Raw genomic sequence first — 17,835 nt, forward strand, 5'->3', positions numbered from 1 at the left:
GAGGGATTTCTTAACACAGCTACCGAGGCTTTGGGAGTCTTCTTTTTCTCCTACTTTCTGCAAAAACACCCTGTGATCCACAAATGCCACAATCCAGACGCCCAACTTCAACAAGACATCCTTTTTACCTAAAAACACTCACTCTCAACTCTTAGATCTTTGGAAGTTTTACCCCTGCAAAATTCCTCTATCTTTCCACCACTGAATTCCTCAGTCCTGCTTCCAAGGATTTCTTGAATACCACGGGGCTTTTCTCAACATTTACCCCCACCACCTTCCCTACGTGCCCACTGCTCATCACCTCATTTTTCCCTCAATGTCTTCGTTCTCCACCCCAGGGAGTTTGTCAAGTGTTGCCTCCAAAATGTTCCCCATCTGTCCACTACTCAGTTCCCCATTTTGCCTCCAAAATATTCCTTCTGTCCCCTCCAGATTGCATCCACTTTTACCCCCAACATTTTACTTCCTCTACAATATTGATCAAACCTTTTCCACCCCAAAAATGTGCACTCTCTCCCTTAAACAGCACCTCAGCTTTTCCCTCAAAAACGCCCCAGAGGGAAACTCAGATTCAGCCCCCAAACTCCCATTTTCCTACACAAACAGTTCTTGTGGCCCCTCTCAATTCCCCCAGGCTTTCAGCTAAAGGAAGAACTGGAAGCCTAGTCCCTCATCTCCGCCCCTGTTTTGCTTTCCCGGAAAACCTTGCGATCCCACACTTTCTCCAAGAGATCTGCTGGGAGTACTGCAAGGTTTGCTCTGTCAAGAGCGCATGGGGGGTTTACAGCACTTGTTCCTCTGCATCTTTACCCTTTCATCAGCTTTCCCCTGGAACGGTGTTGTGGGAGAAGCTTGGAATTACCAGAAATGGATCAGGTTCACGTTTTTGCCCCACCAGTTTTTATCTGGTTTGAAATTCCTGGAATTACCCTCAAATGTGCCCTAGAACACTGCTGTGAAAGGATCAATGAGAAGAACAGCCTGAAAGCAGAAAACCACCTCCAGCAGCAGCCAGAACGATCCCATTTCTCTTCTTACCTGGTCCTGCCAGAGCTCCCAACAGCCATTCCCATTCCAAAACAAGAGCTATGGAAGACATTCCTGCTGTCCGTGAGGGTGAGGTGGCAGTTCTGGATGGTCTTTGCTGTGGAACCAGACAACAAACAGAGTGTAAATGATCTTGGTGGTCCCTTCCAAGCCAAACCAGCCCGTGATTCCATGCGTGGATCAGCACCTGTCCCAGCTCCATTCCAGAAACCTCCTCCCATTAACCCAGAACTTTTCCTTTTGCTGCTCAACATCAGGGATTTGCTGCCGAGTGCCTCGGGCAGGGGACGCCTCAGCCTTCCCTGGGACCGCAGCATTCCCTGCGCTGCCTCAGCACTCCCTGCGCTGCTGTTCCACGCCGATCCCGTGGTCCAGCGCCTGTGCGGGCTGCAGTGCCGGGCTCTCCCCACAAGGCGGCAGCACCGGGAGCGAGCAGCCCCGGCCGGTCCCGCTGGCTCGGGGCAGCTGCGCCTTGAACCCGCCCTGAGCCGGCGGGGCCGTGAACACAGCGGGCACAAACCCCACCGGTGCCCTTTATTTCACCCTCAGAGGCACAGGATCGCAGCATTTCCTGGGCTGCAAGGGACCCGCAGGGAGCATCGAGTCCAAATCCTGGCCCTGCACCCCAAGAATCCCACCCTGTGCCCGAGAGCCTTGTCCAGACCCAAACTCTTCCCCAAGATCCTGAAAACACAGAGGGGCTGGGAGAAGGATGACCATGGAGGATTTTTTTATATAGATCTCCTTGTACGATCGTTATATAATATTATTAGATAGTCCAGGAACCCATCCCTGTGCCTGGACACCCATCCCTGGGCCGGAATACCGATCCCCCGCGGCCCCCACCGTCCGCTCGGGGCTGTCCCCGTTCCCCGCTCACCTCCGAGCCCGGAGCACCCGGCCCGGTGCCCCCGGCCCGGCAGCGCTGCTCCCCGGGCTCCCCGCCATTGCCGCTCCTGGCGAAGAAGGGCGGAAGTCACCGGGACCGCACCAACGTGGCTATTCGACCTTCTCAAGATGGCGGCCGGAAGGACCCCGCTCCGTCTATTCGACTGCCTGAATGCTCCCGCCTGCCCCAGGCGCCGCTGACCCCACAGTCGGTGTCCGCATAGCGGGAAACGCCTCAGAAATCTGCGTGCAAGCGCTGGGCTGGGGTCGGCGTCGGCGTCGCGTTCAGGCAGCCGAATAGACGCACCTTGGGGGGGCCTTCCCTGCCGCCATATTGAGAAGGTCAGAAAACAGCGTACACGGCCGCCATCTTTAGTGTGGCGGTGACGAAACTTCCGCCCTTCACCGCCATCTTTGGTGCTGGCAGAAGCCACTTCCGGTCGAGCAGCCATCTTTAGTGTGGTACCCTTAAGGGGCCCCCCCGCCCCTTACAGGGGCGTCTATTCGGCTGCCTGAATCCGGCCCGGACTCCGACGCCGGCCCCGCGCTTTCCGCGCGATTTTCCGCGGTGCTTCCCGGTGCGAGGACACGGCTGGTGGGGTCAGCGGCGCCGGAGGCGGGCGACTGCTCCGCGACTGGCGGCAGGCATCGGCAGGACACCTCTCAAAGGGGCCTAGTGCGTCCGCCATCTTGAGTGTGGCGGAAGTGTAAACCACCCTCTGCAAGGTCCTGGCAGGTTCTAATAAAAACGTCACTTAACGCCGTCCCGAGAGCGCCCAACTGCGCCTTCCTTTCCGAGCCGCCTCCTTGAGAGCGGCACGCGGGCGGCTCGATTCCGACCGTGCCCGCCCGGTGCCCCCCGCCCCGGGTCGCGCTGCGACCGCGCCTCTGCTGCCCGGCAAAACCGGCCCCGCCCCCCGCCCTGTCATTCCTCGCGGTCGCCGCCCCGCACGGCGCCCACTCCTCTCCATAGCTGTGGCCCCGCTCACGCACGGCCCTGTCCCTCGGCGCTCCGAACCGCCCTTCGCCCCTCCCCTCCGCTGACAGACCCAGCCCCGCTCGCTCCCGCTCCTTGCCCTTGCCACGCTCGGCAGCCACCGAGGCCGCCGCCCTCTCGGCTCAGCCGGCACCGGGCGGCAGCAGCGCCGCCCAGCTCAGCCCGGGGGCAGGGACAGAGCAGAGGGAAAAGCCGCCTCTGGGCGCTCTGCAGCTCCTGCAGCCCGAGCGTCTCGGCTCCTGGGGCCAGGCACTTGCTTCTTTCCTTCCTACAGAAAAACGCCGGCTCGTTATTCGCAAAACTTGCTGATCTCTATTCCCAGCTTCTTATATTCCTGTATGCGACAGAGTAGAGAGAGAGGGCTGGCGCATTTCAAAATCAATTTACATCTAAATCAGTAGCATTTGCCTAGAGATGTAAAAATGAAGAACTTAACAGGTTTTAGTATTCTGCACACATCCCTCGCTGGGAGGAATGGAAAAAGTTAAAAACAAATGAAACTTAAAAAGTAGAAAGTTAGAAACAAAGTTACAACAGCAGAAATTTAGAAACAAACAAAGAGGTAAAATACAAGAAACAAACAAATTTCTAAAGGTAGAAAGTTAAAAACAAACCAAGTTAGAAACAAAAAAAAAAATTAGAAACAAACAAAATTAGAAAGGTAGAAATTTAGAAACAAACTCAGAAAGGCAAGTGTTGAGCCTTTGACAGGGTACCCTTCCTTCTCGGACCAGGGTGAAAGAGCAGAGGAGGCTGCTGCTCTGCTGAGTTCTTTATTTCACGGTCTCACAGCTGTCTTGAAGGCAGAGTTCGAATGGGGTCACATGATAAAGCCAAGCAGCAGCAGCAGGCAAAACCAGCTTCTTCTATATGCTCCATACACTGTATTTTTTCTTACAGAAGTGTGGATTCTATTTGTTAATTGACCAGTAAGATTAACACACCATTCTAGTTTTCTTTTTCTTAACCCATCCTGGTCTAATTCTAACAGTCGTAAGCCTCACACAAGTGTCATCTGCCCTTGTTCCATAAGGAATCCCTCTACAGACAGGGAGTTGTCACCGGCCCCGTGCTCATGGGCTGCAGGGGACGCCTGCACTGAGGAGGAAATGGAAACGGGAAAGAGGGAAATGCAACCGGATGGGACGCACCTCTGGCACCACACCTCCTCTTGTTCCTGCTGTCCTGGAAAGGCCCAAGTAAATCCAGTCCCTCAGACCTTGCATCCCTGAACGCCAGGAGAGCCGGTGTTTTGCCCAGATCCCAGTGCCCTGCACGGCTGCGCTGACACGAGCGCAGGCCGATCGCTCCGCCCAGCACCATCCCTCATTTTCCTCCCACGGCTCCCCAAGCGGCCCCAAACCACCCCAGCGTGTCTGTGCCGGGGCCAGGGCCTGCCCCGAGCCCGACCAGAGGCTGTCACCCAGCCCTGCACCAGCTGCCACCCCCGGGAGAGCTGGGAATGCACTGAGAGCTCGGCTCCCCGGGCTCCCCAGCACCCAAACCGCTCCTCACACACACAGAAATGCCCAACCTGCCCCTCTGGGCACAGCCAAACACCACAATTCCATCATCCCCAAGGAACTCTGGCACTTGCCTCTTCACCTCTGCCCATTTCCAGTAGCCGGGGCTAGGACCGGCCTGTCAGAAAGAGCATTCCCTAGCCAGTTCATCCCAGCCCAGAGGAGAAGAGGAGCCTGTCCCTGACCCACACCATGGGCAGGACAAGGGGGGCCCTAGCTGGCTTTGCCTACTCCAACACCAAAGCTCTTGGTCCCAAAGATGGGGCGAGGTCAGTGGTTTTTCTTGTCCTGAAAGAGAGCAGAAAAGGGAAGTTAATCCCACTGTGGAATCCAAGACTCCTGCATTTCATATTTCTGCTCTGATTGCTCACCGTGCAGTTTTAGCCATGGGAAAAAAAAGGAGAATGACACCATATCAAATAAAAAGTGCCCTTTTCCAGCATTTTTATTCCAGGCATTAAAAGGATGCTCATTTCTCTTCTAGCATTGTTTCCCTCATTTTAGGAGAACCGTTTTCATCCCAGACCCCACTCGTCAGTTATTCGATCCTCTGGCACTGGATTTGGACAAAGGAAGGGACGCACCCGGATCGCAGGAAATCACTGAGAGAAAACCCTTCCAAAACCTGACAGAGAAAAACAACAGGACATGCAGGAAGACACATCCCTCATTTGCACGTCCGGAGTGCTTTTCTAAAGACTTCTCTGCATCTGGACGCTCTTTGCTCTTGGCTTTCTTCACAAGAATGCATTTGCTGCTAAACACGTCTCAGACCCTTATTTGATCGGGATAAGGTGGGATGGAGATGAAGACTCACACAGGGAATAGCCAGGGAGATGCAGGGCCTGGGAACATCAAGGACGGAGAAGAGATGGAACAGGGATTGTTTTTCTTGTTTAGAGCCAGCAGTGCTGTGAGCTTGGAGAACACACGGCACCGCAGGGATCCAGGGCAGGAGCGGGATAACTCCGGGATAAGGGGAATCTGCTCCCACTCCAGGGCTGTGCCAGTGAAGGAGGGGAATTTTTTAGTGCCTTCATTGCACGCAAAAACCAAACCCAGCACCACCGAGCTGGACTTCCGTGAGCTGCAACACAAAGCGGCCCCTGGCCTTTGGGGGAACACAACCTCCCCGAGTCACGGAGCCAGGGGATGACACTTGGGAATGATCCTTGCTGCCTGCAGGCAAATCAGATGAGGGAGCCACAGCAGCTCTGGGGTTTCCTGCTCTTCCTGCAACACCATCGGTCCAGACCAGGAGACCTTTCCTGGAACAGATCTTCCCTGTAAAGGGAGCTGCACCAAAGCTCAAGCCCTCATTTAGAGACCCTTGGAAAAGCAAAGGTGAGAGGGGATTACCTGGAGCCCCAGGGGACCGAGGTGAAGGCGATGAAGAAGCAGACAGCAAAGTGCTTCCACTGCTTCTCACTCCAGCAAGGGGAACATCCCTGGAATTTCATGTCCAGCGTCTCTCCCAAGCCCCACAGGTGAACCCACACGTACTCCAAGGCTGATCTCCTTCAAACTTCCAGCAGCACAGACCCACCGGGAGGAACTGCAATCCAAGGACACACATCAGCAACCGTCTTCCCGCCTGCCGCTCTCTCCACATTTTCCCTTTCCAGTGGGATGCAGGTGCCACCCCCCAGAGGCAGGAGAACTGCCTTGCAATCCAGTACAAAACCTGCCTGGAAAGCCCAGGATGCCCGCAGCCAGCAGCCGTTTCTCCTGGAGCGCCTGCTGACAGGCATTTGAAGCCTGCTGTGCCTCACAGCTGCTTTTCTGCCAAGGGCATTCCCATCTTTTCTTTTTTAGCCCAAATAAAGCTTTGCAAAGCTGAGTTTTGTGAGAAGTGCTTCATATTTGGATTATTCTTAACTTGGAGTTTCCCTCGGCACCAAAATCAGGGGCTAAACCCAACATGGCCTCAAAGGGCCATAAGATCCCAGATATGCAATCCCCAGTTCCCTCAGGATTGGTTCATTAAAGCTTTTCAGGGGTAATTTGGCAAACTTCAGGGTTTGGTGATTTCACCGTCAAAGCCACATGAAACCTGTGCAAAAGGAACTTAACTAAAGCTGGCTAAAAGTGGTCCCTGCTGATGACTCATTAAAACACCCCCTTAAAAAGGAGCCAGGATTGATTCCACACTCACAAACCCCCCTTGCCACGATCGGCGCTCTCTGCCCGCCAAGGACACGGCACCGGGCAGGGACATTTCTCCCACTCCCCGGCAGAGACCTCCTCCTGCCACATCCAGGGAACTGCAGCCGCTCAGGGAACACCAACTTTGTCCTGGGCTGGGAACAGGACAGGGACAAGGAACACTTTGAAGTCATTCCCACCTCGGTGCTGTCCAGACCCGGCAGAAAGCGCTTCCCACACCTCTCCTGGAATTCTCTTCCCCGGCCCTTCCAGCTTCGGAAGGCTTCTGGGGGAGCCTCAACTTTCGGTGCAGCTCAGAAGCTGCACGTGCCTAAAGCATCCCCACGGGAACACGAAGCTTCCCTCGGGCATTTCGTTTCTTTATCCCAAATATTCTCCCCACTCAGCCACAAGCTAGAAAGAACAAAAGGGAAAAGAAGGAAGACCAATTAATTCTGACGTAAGGAGTCTTGACTATCCCGACACACTGCCAGGTGAAAAAACATCCCTGCCCCTCTAACAAATCCCTCTGATACTGGCTCCTTTCAGGATCAATTATTTAAACGCTGTATTAAGGAGCGTAAGGACACAACGCTTGGAATTCTCAACAACGGCTCAGCTCTCGGCTACTCCAAGCACTTTCCCACCCAGGGAGCTGAGCTGTCCCAGATTTAAACGCCACGTTTGATCCAAATCCGACAGAAATCTGACCTTGTTTGGCTACTGAGCTTTCCCAAAAGCTGTGCAGTCAAGCCTGGAAATCCTCACTGAAGCCTTGCCATGTCACATTGGGATTTACCCTTGGGAAAACCCCACTCTGAGCACTTGGGTTTCAAGAGGTTGCACCCGATGTTACAGACACAGAATTCCTGTGGGGTTTGGCATTTCCTGCACCTCCAAACACGTGAAAAGAATGAAGTGCAGAGTCCCAAGGCTCCATTATTGCCATTCTCCTCACATCCCTCTCCTCAGCTGCACGTGGCTTTGTGCCTCCTCTGAAGGGCTGGAAAGGAATTTGGGAACCCCCCCTCAGCTCCTTCGGTTTTCAGCCTTTTCTCTGAGGCAGCCCAAAAGGCAAACAGGAAAAAAAACCCCCAGAAGTGCACAAAATCCCAGCCCCTCCCAAGACGCAGCTCCTCACACCAAACCTTGGGAGAATCCCTGGTGCTTCCAACACCGCTGCAATCCCACCTGGAGCTGAGCCTACAGGGTGCTCTGCCTAATCCACATGCAAGCCTGGATAGCCCAAAGCCTGCAAGAAAAGAGGAGGCAAAGTGAAGGGGAGAGGGGAAAAAACGGAGTTTTGGGTTTTCCCCGTGTTTGCAACAGGATTGAAGGGCAGGATGGAGAGGTTTTGTGGAAAAGAAGTACCAAAGGCTGCTTCATTGCCAGCAATTAGCGCTGCTCAGGTTGAATCCAAGAGGACAAATGCACCGGGATCAAACAGGAGCGGCCGACAGGATGGGTTATGACACAGATCTGTGAAGCTGGAGCCTTCTTTCTTCTCCCGGGCTCTCCCAGAAATTCTCCGTGGCCGGACGTGCTCCCGCTCTCCCCGCTGGGGAGGATGGACTTGGATAGCCCGGCTGACTGGTGAGCCTGAAACAAGAAAGTGATGCAGTGATCCAAGTGTTTTTCCAAGGAAATGACATATTCTCTGGACCTGGGATAACCCATATCCCATGGCCTTCTCCAGGAAGGGTCCCAGCTGGATATGGTCTCCCAGAAAGGATTCCATAGGGGCTCACCTTTTGCCTGGAGCTCGGCTGAAGTCCTCAGCAATGCCAGGGAATGTGGCCATTGGAGGCTTTGGGCAGGATTTGGCTCATTTGCCTTTTTAGGCTTTGTTTCCTTCTCTCAGCCTTCCCACTGGATTCTGGTCTCCGAGGAATATGTAAAATCCCATTGGATTCCTGCTCTTTTGGACATTTTTTTGTACCGTTCCTGTACAAAACGAGGCCCCCTCTTCGATGCTTTTCCCCACCGTTCCCCGGCAGTTTTATCTGCCACTGCATTCCCTGCGTTGCTTGGGCTCTTCCCAGGTCTCTGAGCTCCTTCACAAGGCAGGAGATCGATTTGGCCCAGGAACTAAACCCTCCCCAGGAATTGTCTGATGCCATCTCCGCATTTGACAGCTGATCCTTGTGCTCAAAGGATCCCTCTTTCTTCCCTCCAGCCAATTCCAAGGCTCATGCCCCCAGCTGGGATCAGTCCCCAGTCTGATCCCTGCAGTCTTCCCTGCCAGGATCCTGCTCAGGAATCCATGGGCTACGAATGTAAGAATTAATTCTTCCCACCCCTGCCCACTTCTAATTCCAAAGGATTTGGTGTCTGCCTTACCTGGCTGGAGCCTGCTTCCAACTCTGTTCTTGCTGCTTCTGCTGCTTTCCATTTCCCAGGAATTCCACCGACGGAGCAACAGCGTTTTCCACCTCCTCCAGGATTCCCTCTGTTGCGTTTGGGTGCTGGAAGGATATCAAAACTTTATTCCTAGTGCTGGGCTCTGCATATGGCCGAGAAAATCCCGGCCTCCACACAGACCCAGATTCCAAACTTTTTGATACATTTCAGCAAACCGAGAAATTCACCTTCCCTGCTCCTTCTTAAGGGCATCCTTCTCTTCCCTTACCCGGCGGGCTCTCTCCCACTGGGGGTGGGTTTTCCCCTTCCCATGCTAATTAGTCCCTACTTCTAGGAGGTTTAGGTACCTTTCTTCCCTGCGAGGGATTTCTTAACACAGCTACCGAGGCTTTGGGAGTCTTCTTTTTCTCCTACTTTCTGCAAAAACACCCTGTGATCCACAAATGCCACAATCCAGACGCCCAACTTCAACAAGACATCCTTTTTACCTAAAAACACTCACTCTCAACTCTTAGATCTTTGGAAGTTTTACCCCTGCAAAATTCCTCTATCTTTCCACCACTGAATTCCTCAGTCCTGCTTCCAAGGATTTCTTGAATACCACGGGGCTTTTCTCAACATTTACCCCCACCACCTTCCCTACGTGCCCACTGCTCATCACCTCATTTTTCCCTCAATGTCTTCGTTCTCCACCCCAGGGAGTTTGTCAAGTGTTGCCTCCAAAATGTTCCCCATCTGTCCACTACTCAGTTCCCCATTTTGCCTCCAAAATATTCCTTCTGTCCCCTCCAGATTGCATCCACTTTTACCCCCAACATTTTACTTCCTCTACAATATTGATCAAACCTTTTCCACCCCAAAAATGTGCACTCTCTCCCTTAAACAGCACCTCAGCTTTTCCCTCAAAAACGCCCCAGAGGGAAACTCAGATTCAGCCCCCAAACTCCCATTTTCCTACACAAACAGTTCTTGTGGCCCCTCTCAATTCCCCCAGGCTTTCAGCTAAAGGAAGAACTGGAAGCCTAGTCCCTCATCTCCGCCCCTGTTTTGCTTTCCCGGAAAACCTTGCGATCCCACACTTTCTCCAAGAGATCTGCTGGGAGTACTGCAAGGTTTGCTCTGTCAAGAGCGCATGGGGGGTTTACAGCACTTGTTCCTCTGCATCTTTACCCTTTCATCAGCTTTCCCCTGGAACGGTGTTGTGGGAGAAGCTTGGAATTACCAGAAATGGATCAGGTTCACGTTTTTGCCCCACCAGTTTTTATCTGGTTTGAAATTCCTGGAATTACCCTCAAATGTGCCCTAGAACACTGCTGTGAAAGGATCAATGAGAAGAACAGCCTGAAAGCAGAAAACCACCTCCAGCAGCAGCCAGAACGATCCCATTTCTCTTCTTACCTGGTCCTGCCAGAGCTCCCAACAGCCATTCCCATTCCAAAACAAGAGCTATGGAAGACATTCCTGCTGTCCGTGAGGGTGAGGTGGCAGTTCTGGATGGTCTTTGCTGTGGAACCAGACAACAAACAGAGTGTAAATGATCTTGGTGGTCCCTTCCAAGCCAAACCAGCCCGTGATTCCATGCGTGGATCAGCACCTGTCCCAGCTCCATTCCAGAAACCTCCTCCCATTAACCCAGAACTTTTCCTTTTGCTGCTCAACATCAGGGATTTGCTGCCGAGTGCCTCGGGCAGGGGACGCCTCAGCCTTCCCTGGGACCGCAGCATTCCCTGCGCTGCCTCAGCACTCCCTGCGCTGCTGTTCCACGCCGATCCCGTGGTCCAGCGCCTGTGCGGGCTGCAGTGCCGGGCTCTCCCCACAAGGCGGCAGCACCGGGAGCGAGCAGCCCCGGCCGGTCCCGCTGGCTCGGGGCAGCTGCGCCTTGAACCCGCCCTGAGCCGGCGGGGCCGTGAACACAGCGGGCACAAACCCCACCGGTGCCCTTTATTTCACCCTCAGAGGCACAGGATCGCAGCATTTCCTGGGCTGCAAGGGACCCGCAGGGAGCATCGAGTCCAAATCCTGGCCCTGCACCCCAAGAATCCCACCCTGTGCCCGAGAGCCTTGTCCAGACCCAAACTCTTCCCCCAAGATCCTGAAAACACAGAGGGGCTGGGAGAAGGATGACCATGGAGGATTTTTTTATATAGATCTCCTTGTACGATCGTTATATAATATTATTAGATAGTCCAGGAACCCATCCCTGTGCCTGGACACCCATCCCTGGGCCGGAATACCGATCCCCCGCGGCCCCCACCGTCCGCTCGGGGCTGTCCCCGTTCCCCGCTCACCTCCGAGCCCGGAGCACCCGGCCCGGTGCCCCCGGCCCGGCAGCGCTGCTCCCCGGGCTCCCCGCCATTGCCGCTCCTGGCGAAGAAGGGCGGAAGTCACCGGGACCGCACCAACGTGGCTATTCGACCTTCTCAAGATGGCGGCCGGAAGGACCCCGCTCCGTCTATTCGACTGCCTGAATGCTCCCGCCTGCCCCAGGCGCCGCTGACCCCACAGTCGGTGTCCGCATAGCGGGAAACGCCTCAGAAATCTGCGTGCAAGCGCTGGGCTGGGGTCGGCGTCGGCGTCGCGTTCAGGCAGCCGAATAGACGCACCTTGGGGGGGCCTTCCCTGCCGCCATATTGAGAAGGTCAGAAAACAGCGTACACGGCCGCCATCTTTAGTGTGGCGGTGACGAAACTTCCGCCCTTCACCGCCATCTTTGGTGCTGGCAGAAGCCACTTCCGGTCGAGCAGCCATCTTTAGTGTGGTACCCTTAAGGGGCCCCCCCGCCCCTTACAGGGGCGTCTATTCGGCTGCCTGAATCCGGCCCGGACTCCGACGCCGGCCCCGCGCTTTCCGCGCGATTTTCCGCGGTGCTTCCCGGTGCGAGGACACGGCTGGTGGGGTCAGCGGCGCCGGAGGCGGGCGACTGCTCCGCGACTGGCGGCAGGCATCGGCAGGGACACCTCTCAAAGGGGCCTAGTGCGTCCGCCATCTTGAGTGTGGCGGAAGTGTAAACCACCCTCTGCAAGGTCCTGGCAGGTTCTAATAAAAACGTCACTTAACGCCGTCCCGAGAGCGCCCAACTGCGCCTTCCTTTCCGAGCCGCCTCCTTGAGAGCGGCACGCGGGCGGCTCGATTCCGACCGTGCCCGCCCGGTGCCCCCCGCCCGGGTCGCGCTGCGACCGCGCCTCTGCTGCCCGGCAAAACCGGCCCCGCCCCCCGCCCTGTCATTCCTCGCGGTCGCCGCCCCGCACGGCGCCCACTCCTCTCCATAGCTGTGGCCCCGCTCACGCACGGCCCTGTCCCTCGGCGCTCCGAACCGCCCTTCGCCCCTCCCCTCCGCTGACAGACCCAGCCCCGCTCGCTCCCGCTCCTTGCCCTTGCCACGCTCGGCAGCCACCGAGGCCGCCGCCCTCTCGGCTCAGCCGGCACCGGGCGGCAGCAGCGCCGCCCAGCTCAGCCCGGGGGCAGGGACAGAGCAGAGGGAAAAGCCGCCTCTGGGCGCTCTGCAGCTCCTGCAGCCCGAGCGTCTCGGCTCCTGGGGCCAGGCACTTGCTTCTTTCCTTCCTACAGAAAAACGCCGGCTCGTTATTCGCAAAACTTGCTGATCTCTATTCCCAGCTTCTTATATTCCTGTATGCGACAGAGTAGAGAGAGAGGGCTGGCGCATTTCAAAATCAATTTACATCTAAATCAGTAGCATTTGCCTAGAGATGTAAAAATGAAGAACTTAACAGGTTTTAGTATTCTGCACACATCCCTCGCTGGGAGGAATGGAAAAAGTTAAAAACAAATGAAACTTAAAAAGTAGAAAGTTAGAAACAAAGTTACAACAGCAGAAATTTAGAAACAAACAAAGAGGTAAAATACAAGAAACAAACAAATTTCTAAAGGTAGAAAGTTAAAAACAAACCAAGTTAGAAACAAAAAAAAAAATTAGAAACAAACAAAATTAGAAAGGTAGAAATTTAGAAACAAACTCAGAAAGGCAAGTGTTGAGCCTTTGACAGGGTACCCTTCCTTCTCGGACCAGGGTGAAAGAGCAGAGGAGGCTGCTGCTCTGCTGAGTTCTTTATTTCACGGTCTCACAGCTGTCTTGAAGGCAGAGTTCGAATGGGGTCACATGATAAAGCCAAGCAGCAGCAGCAGGCAAAACCAGCTTCTTCTATATGCTCCATACACTGTATTTTTTCTTACAGAAGTGTGGATTCTATTTGTTAATTGACCAGTAAGATTAACACACCATTCTAGTTTTCTTTTTCTTAACCCATCCTGGTCTAATTCTAACAGTCGTAAGCCTCACACAAGTGTCATCTGCCCTTGTTCCATAAGGAATCCCTCTACAGACAGGGAGTTGTCACCGGCCCCGTGCTCATGGGCTGCAGGGGACGCCTGCACTGAGGAGGAAATGGAAACGGGAAAGAGGGAAATGCAACCGGATGGGACGCACCTCTGGCACCACACCTCCTCTTGTTGCTGCTGTCCTGGAAAGGCCCAAGTAAATCCAGTCCCTCAGACCTTGCATCCCTGAACGCCAGGAGAGCCGGTGTTTTGCCCAGATCCCAGTGCCCTGCACGGCTGCGCTGACACGAGCGCAGGCCGATCGCTCCGCCCAGCACCATCCCTCATTTTCCTCCCACGGCTCCCCAAGCGGCCCCAAACCACCCCAGCGTGTCTGTGCCGGGGCCAGGGCCTGCCCCGAGCCCGACCAGAGGCTGTCACCCAGCCCTGCACCAGCTCCCACCCCCGGGAGAGCTGGGAATGCACTGAGAGCTCGGCTCCCCGGGCTCCCCAGCACCCAAACCGCTCCTCACACACACAGAAATGCCCAACCTGCCCCTCTGGGCACAGCCAAACACCACAATTCCATCATCCCCAAGGAACTCTGGCACTTGCCTCTTCACCTCTGCCCATTTCCAGTAGCCGGGGCTAGGACCGGCCTGTCAGAAAGAGCATTCCCTAGCCAGTTCATCCCAGCCCAGAGGAGAAGAGGAGCCTGTCCCTGACCCACACCATGGGCAGGACAAGGGGGGCCCTAGCTGGCTTTGCCTACTCCAACACCAAAGCTCTTGGTCCCAAAGATGGGGCGAGGTCAGTGGTTTTTCTTGTCCTGAAAGAGAGCAGAAAAGGGAAGTTAATCCCACTGTGGAATCCAAGACTCCTGCATTTCATATTTCTGCTCTGATTGCTCACCGTGCAGTTTTAGCCATGGGAAAAAAAAGGAGAATGACACCATATCAAATAAAAAGTGCCCTTTTCCAGCATTTTTATTCCAGGCATTAAAAGGATGCTCATTTCTCTTCTAGCATTGTTTCCCTCATTTTAGGAGAACCGTTTTCATCCCAGACCCCACTCGTCAGTTATTCGATCCTCTGGCACTGGATTTGGACAAAGGAAGGGACGCACCCGGATCGCAGGAAATCACTGAGAGAAAACCCTTCCAAAACCTGACAGAGAAAAACAACAGGACATGCAGGAAGACACATCCCTCATTTGCACGTCCGGAGTGCTTTTCTAAAGACTTCTCTGCATCTGGACGCTCTTTGCTCTTGGCTTTCTTCACAAGAATGCATTTGCTGCTAAACACGTCTCAGACCCTTATTTGATCGGGATAAGGTGGGATGGAGATGAAGACTCACACAGGGAATAGCCAGGGAGATGCAGGGCCTGGGAACATCAAGGACGGAGAAGAGATGGAACAGGGATTGTTTTTCTTGTTTAGAGCCAGCAGTGCTGTGAGCTTGGAGAACACACGGCACCGCAGGGATCCAGGGCAGGAGCGGGATAACTCCGGGATAAGGGGAATCTGCTCCCACTCCAGGGCTGTGCCAGTGAAGGAGGGGAATTTTTTAGTGCCTTCATTGCACGCAAAAACCAAACCCAGCACCACCGAGCTGGACTTCCGTGAGCTGCAACACAAAGCGGCCCCTGGCCTTTGGGGGAACACAACCTCCCCGAGTCACGGAGCCAGGGGATGACACTTGGGAATGATCCTTGCTGCCTGCAGGCAAATCAGATGAGGGAGCCACAGCAGCTCTGGGGTTTCCTGCTCTTCCTGCAACACCATCGGTCCAGACCAGGAGACCTTTCCTGGAACAGATCTTCCCTGTAAAGGGAGCTGCACCAAAGCTCAAGCCCTCATTTAGAGACCCTTGGAAAAGCAAAGGTGAGAGGGGATTACCTGGAGCCCCAGGGGACCGAGGTGAAGGCGATGAAGAAGCAGACAGCAAAGTGCTTCCACTGCTTCTCACTCCAGCAAGGGGAACATCCCTGGAATTTCATGTCCAGCGTCTCTCCCAAGCCCCACCGGTGAACCCACACGTACTCCAAGGCTGATCTCCTTCAAACTTCCAGCAGCACAGACCCACCGGGAGGAACTGCAATCCAAGGACACACATCAGCAACCGTCTTCCCGCCTGCCGCTCTCTCCACATTTTCCCTTTCCAGTGGGATGCAGGTGCCACCCCCCAGAGGCAGGAGAACTGCCTTGCAATCCAGTACAAAACCTGCCTGGAAAGCCCAGGATGCCCGCAGCCAGCAGCCGTTTCTCCTGGAGCGCCTGCTGACAGGCATTTGAAGCCTGCTGTGCCTCACAGCTGCTTTTCTGCCAAGGGCATTCCCATCTTTTCTTTTTTAGCCCAAATAAAGCTTTGCAAAGCTGAGTTTTGTGAGAAGTGCTTCATATTTGGATTATTCTTAACTTGGAGTTTCCCTCGGCACCAAAATCAGGGGCTAAACCCAACATGGCCTCAAAGGGCCATAAGATCCCAGATATGCAATCCCCAGTTCCCTCAGGATTGGTTCATTAAAGCTTTTCAGGGGTAATTTGGCAAACTTCAGGGTTTGGTGATTTCACCGTCAAAGCCACATGAAACCTGTGCAAAAGGAACTTAACTAAAGCTGGCTAAAAGTGGTCCCTGCTGATGACTCATTAAAACACCCCCTTAAAAAGGAGCCAGGATTGATTCCACACTCACAAACCCCCCTTGCCACGATCGGCGCTCTCTGCCCGCCAAGGACACGGCACCGGGCAGGGACATTTCTCCCACTCCCCGGCAGAGACCTCCTCCTGCCACATCCAGGGAACTGCAGCCGCTCAGGGAACACCAACTTTGTCCTGGGCTGGGAACAGGACAGGGACAAGGAACACTTTGAAGTCATTCCCACCTCGGTGCTGTCCAGACCCGGCAGAAAGCGCTTCCCACACCTCTCCTGGAATTCTCTTCCCCGGCCCTTCCAGCTTCGGAAGGCTTCTGGGGGAGCCTCAACTTTCGGTGCAGCTCAGAAGCTGCACGTGCCTAAAGCATCCCCACGGGAACACGAAGCTTCCCTCGGGCATTTCGTTTCTTTATCCCAAATATTCTCCCCACTCAGCCACAAGCTAGAAAGAACAAAAGGGAAAAGAAGGAAGACCAATTAATTCTGACGTAAGGAGTCTTGACTATCCCGACACACTGCCAGGTGAAAAAACATCCCTGCCCCTCTAACAAATCCCTCTGATACTGGCTCCTTTCAGGATCAATTATTTAAACGCTGTATTAAGGAGCGTAAGGACACAACGCTTGGAATTCTCAACAACGGCTCAGCTCTCGGCTACTCCAAGCACTTTCCCACCCAGGGAGCTGAGCTGTCCCAGATTTAAACGCCACGTTTGATCCAAATCCGACAGAAATCTGACCTTGTTTGGCTACTGAGCTTTCCCAAAAGCTGTGCAGTCAAGCCTGGAAATCCTCACTGAAGCCTTGCCATGTCACATTGGGATTTACCCTTGGGAAAACCCCACTCTGAGCACTTGGGTTTCAAGAGGTTGCACCCGATGTTACAGACACAGAATTCCTGTGGGGTTTGGCATTTCCTGCACCTCCAAACACGTGAAAAGAATGAAGTGCAGAGTCCCAAGGCTCCATTATTGCCATTCTCCTCACATCCCTCTCCTCAGCTGCACGTGGCTTTGTGCCTCCTCTGAAGGGCTGGAAAGGAATTTGGGAACCCCCCCTCAGCTCCTTCGGTTTTCAGCCTTTTCTCTGAGGCAGCCCAAAAGGCAAACAGGAAAAAAAACCCCCAGAAGTGCACAAAATCCCAGCCCCTCCCAAGACGCAGCTCCTCACACCAAACCTTGGGAGAATCCCTGGTGCTTCCAACACCGCTGCAATCCCACCTGGAGCTGAGCCTACAGGGTGCTCTGCCTAATCCACATGCAAGCCTGGATAGCCCAAAGCCTGCAAGAAAAGAGGAGGCAAAGTGAAGGGGAGAGGGGAAAAAACGGAGTTTTGGGTTTTCCCCGTGTTTGCAACAGGATTGAAGGGCAGGATGGAGAGGTTTTGTGGAAAAGAAGTACCAAAGGCTGCTTCATTGCCAGCAATTAGCGCTGCTCAGGTTGAATCCAAGAGGACAAATGCACCGGGATCAAACAGGAGCGGCCGACAGGATGGGTTATGACACAGATCTGCGAAGCTGGAGCCTTCTTTCTTCTCCCGGGCTCTCCCAGAAATTCTCCGTGGCCGGACGTGCTCCCGCTCTCCCCGCTGGGGAGGATGGACTTGGATAGCCCGGCTGACTGGTGAGCCTGAAACAAGAAAGTGATGCAGTGATCCAAGTGTTTTTCCAAGGAAATGACATATTCTCTGGACCTGGGATAACCCATATCCCATGGCCTTCTCCAGGAAGGGTCCCAGCTGGATATGGTCTCCCAGAAAGGATTCCATAGGGGCTCACCTTTTGCCTGGAGCTCGGCTGAAGTCCTCAGCAATGCCAGGGAATGTGGCCATTGGAGGCTTTGGGCAGGATTTGGCTCATTTGCCTTTTTAGGCTTTGTTTCCTTCTCTCAGCCTTCCCACTGGATTCTGGTCTCCGAGGAATATGTAAAATCCCATTGGATTC

Source organism: Corvus hawaiiensis, chromosome 4, assembly GCF_020740725.1.
Source record: "Corvus hawaiiensis isolate bCorHaw1 chromosome 4, bCorHaw1.pri.cur, whole genome shotgun sequence".
In the NCBI taxonomy this organism is placed as follows: domain Eukaryota; kingdom Metazoa; phylum Chordata; class Aves; order Passeriformes; family Corvidae; genus Corvus; species Corvus hawaiiensis.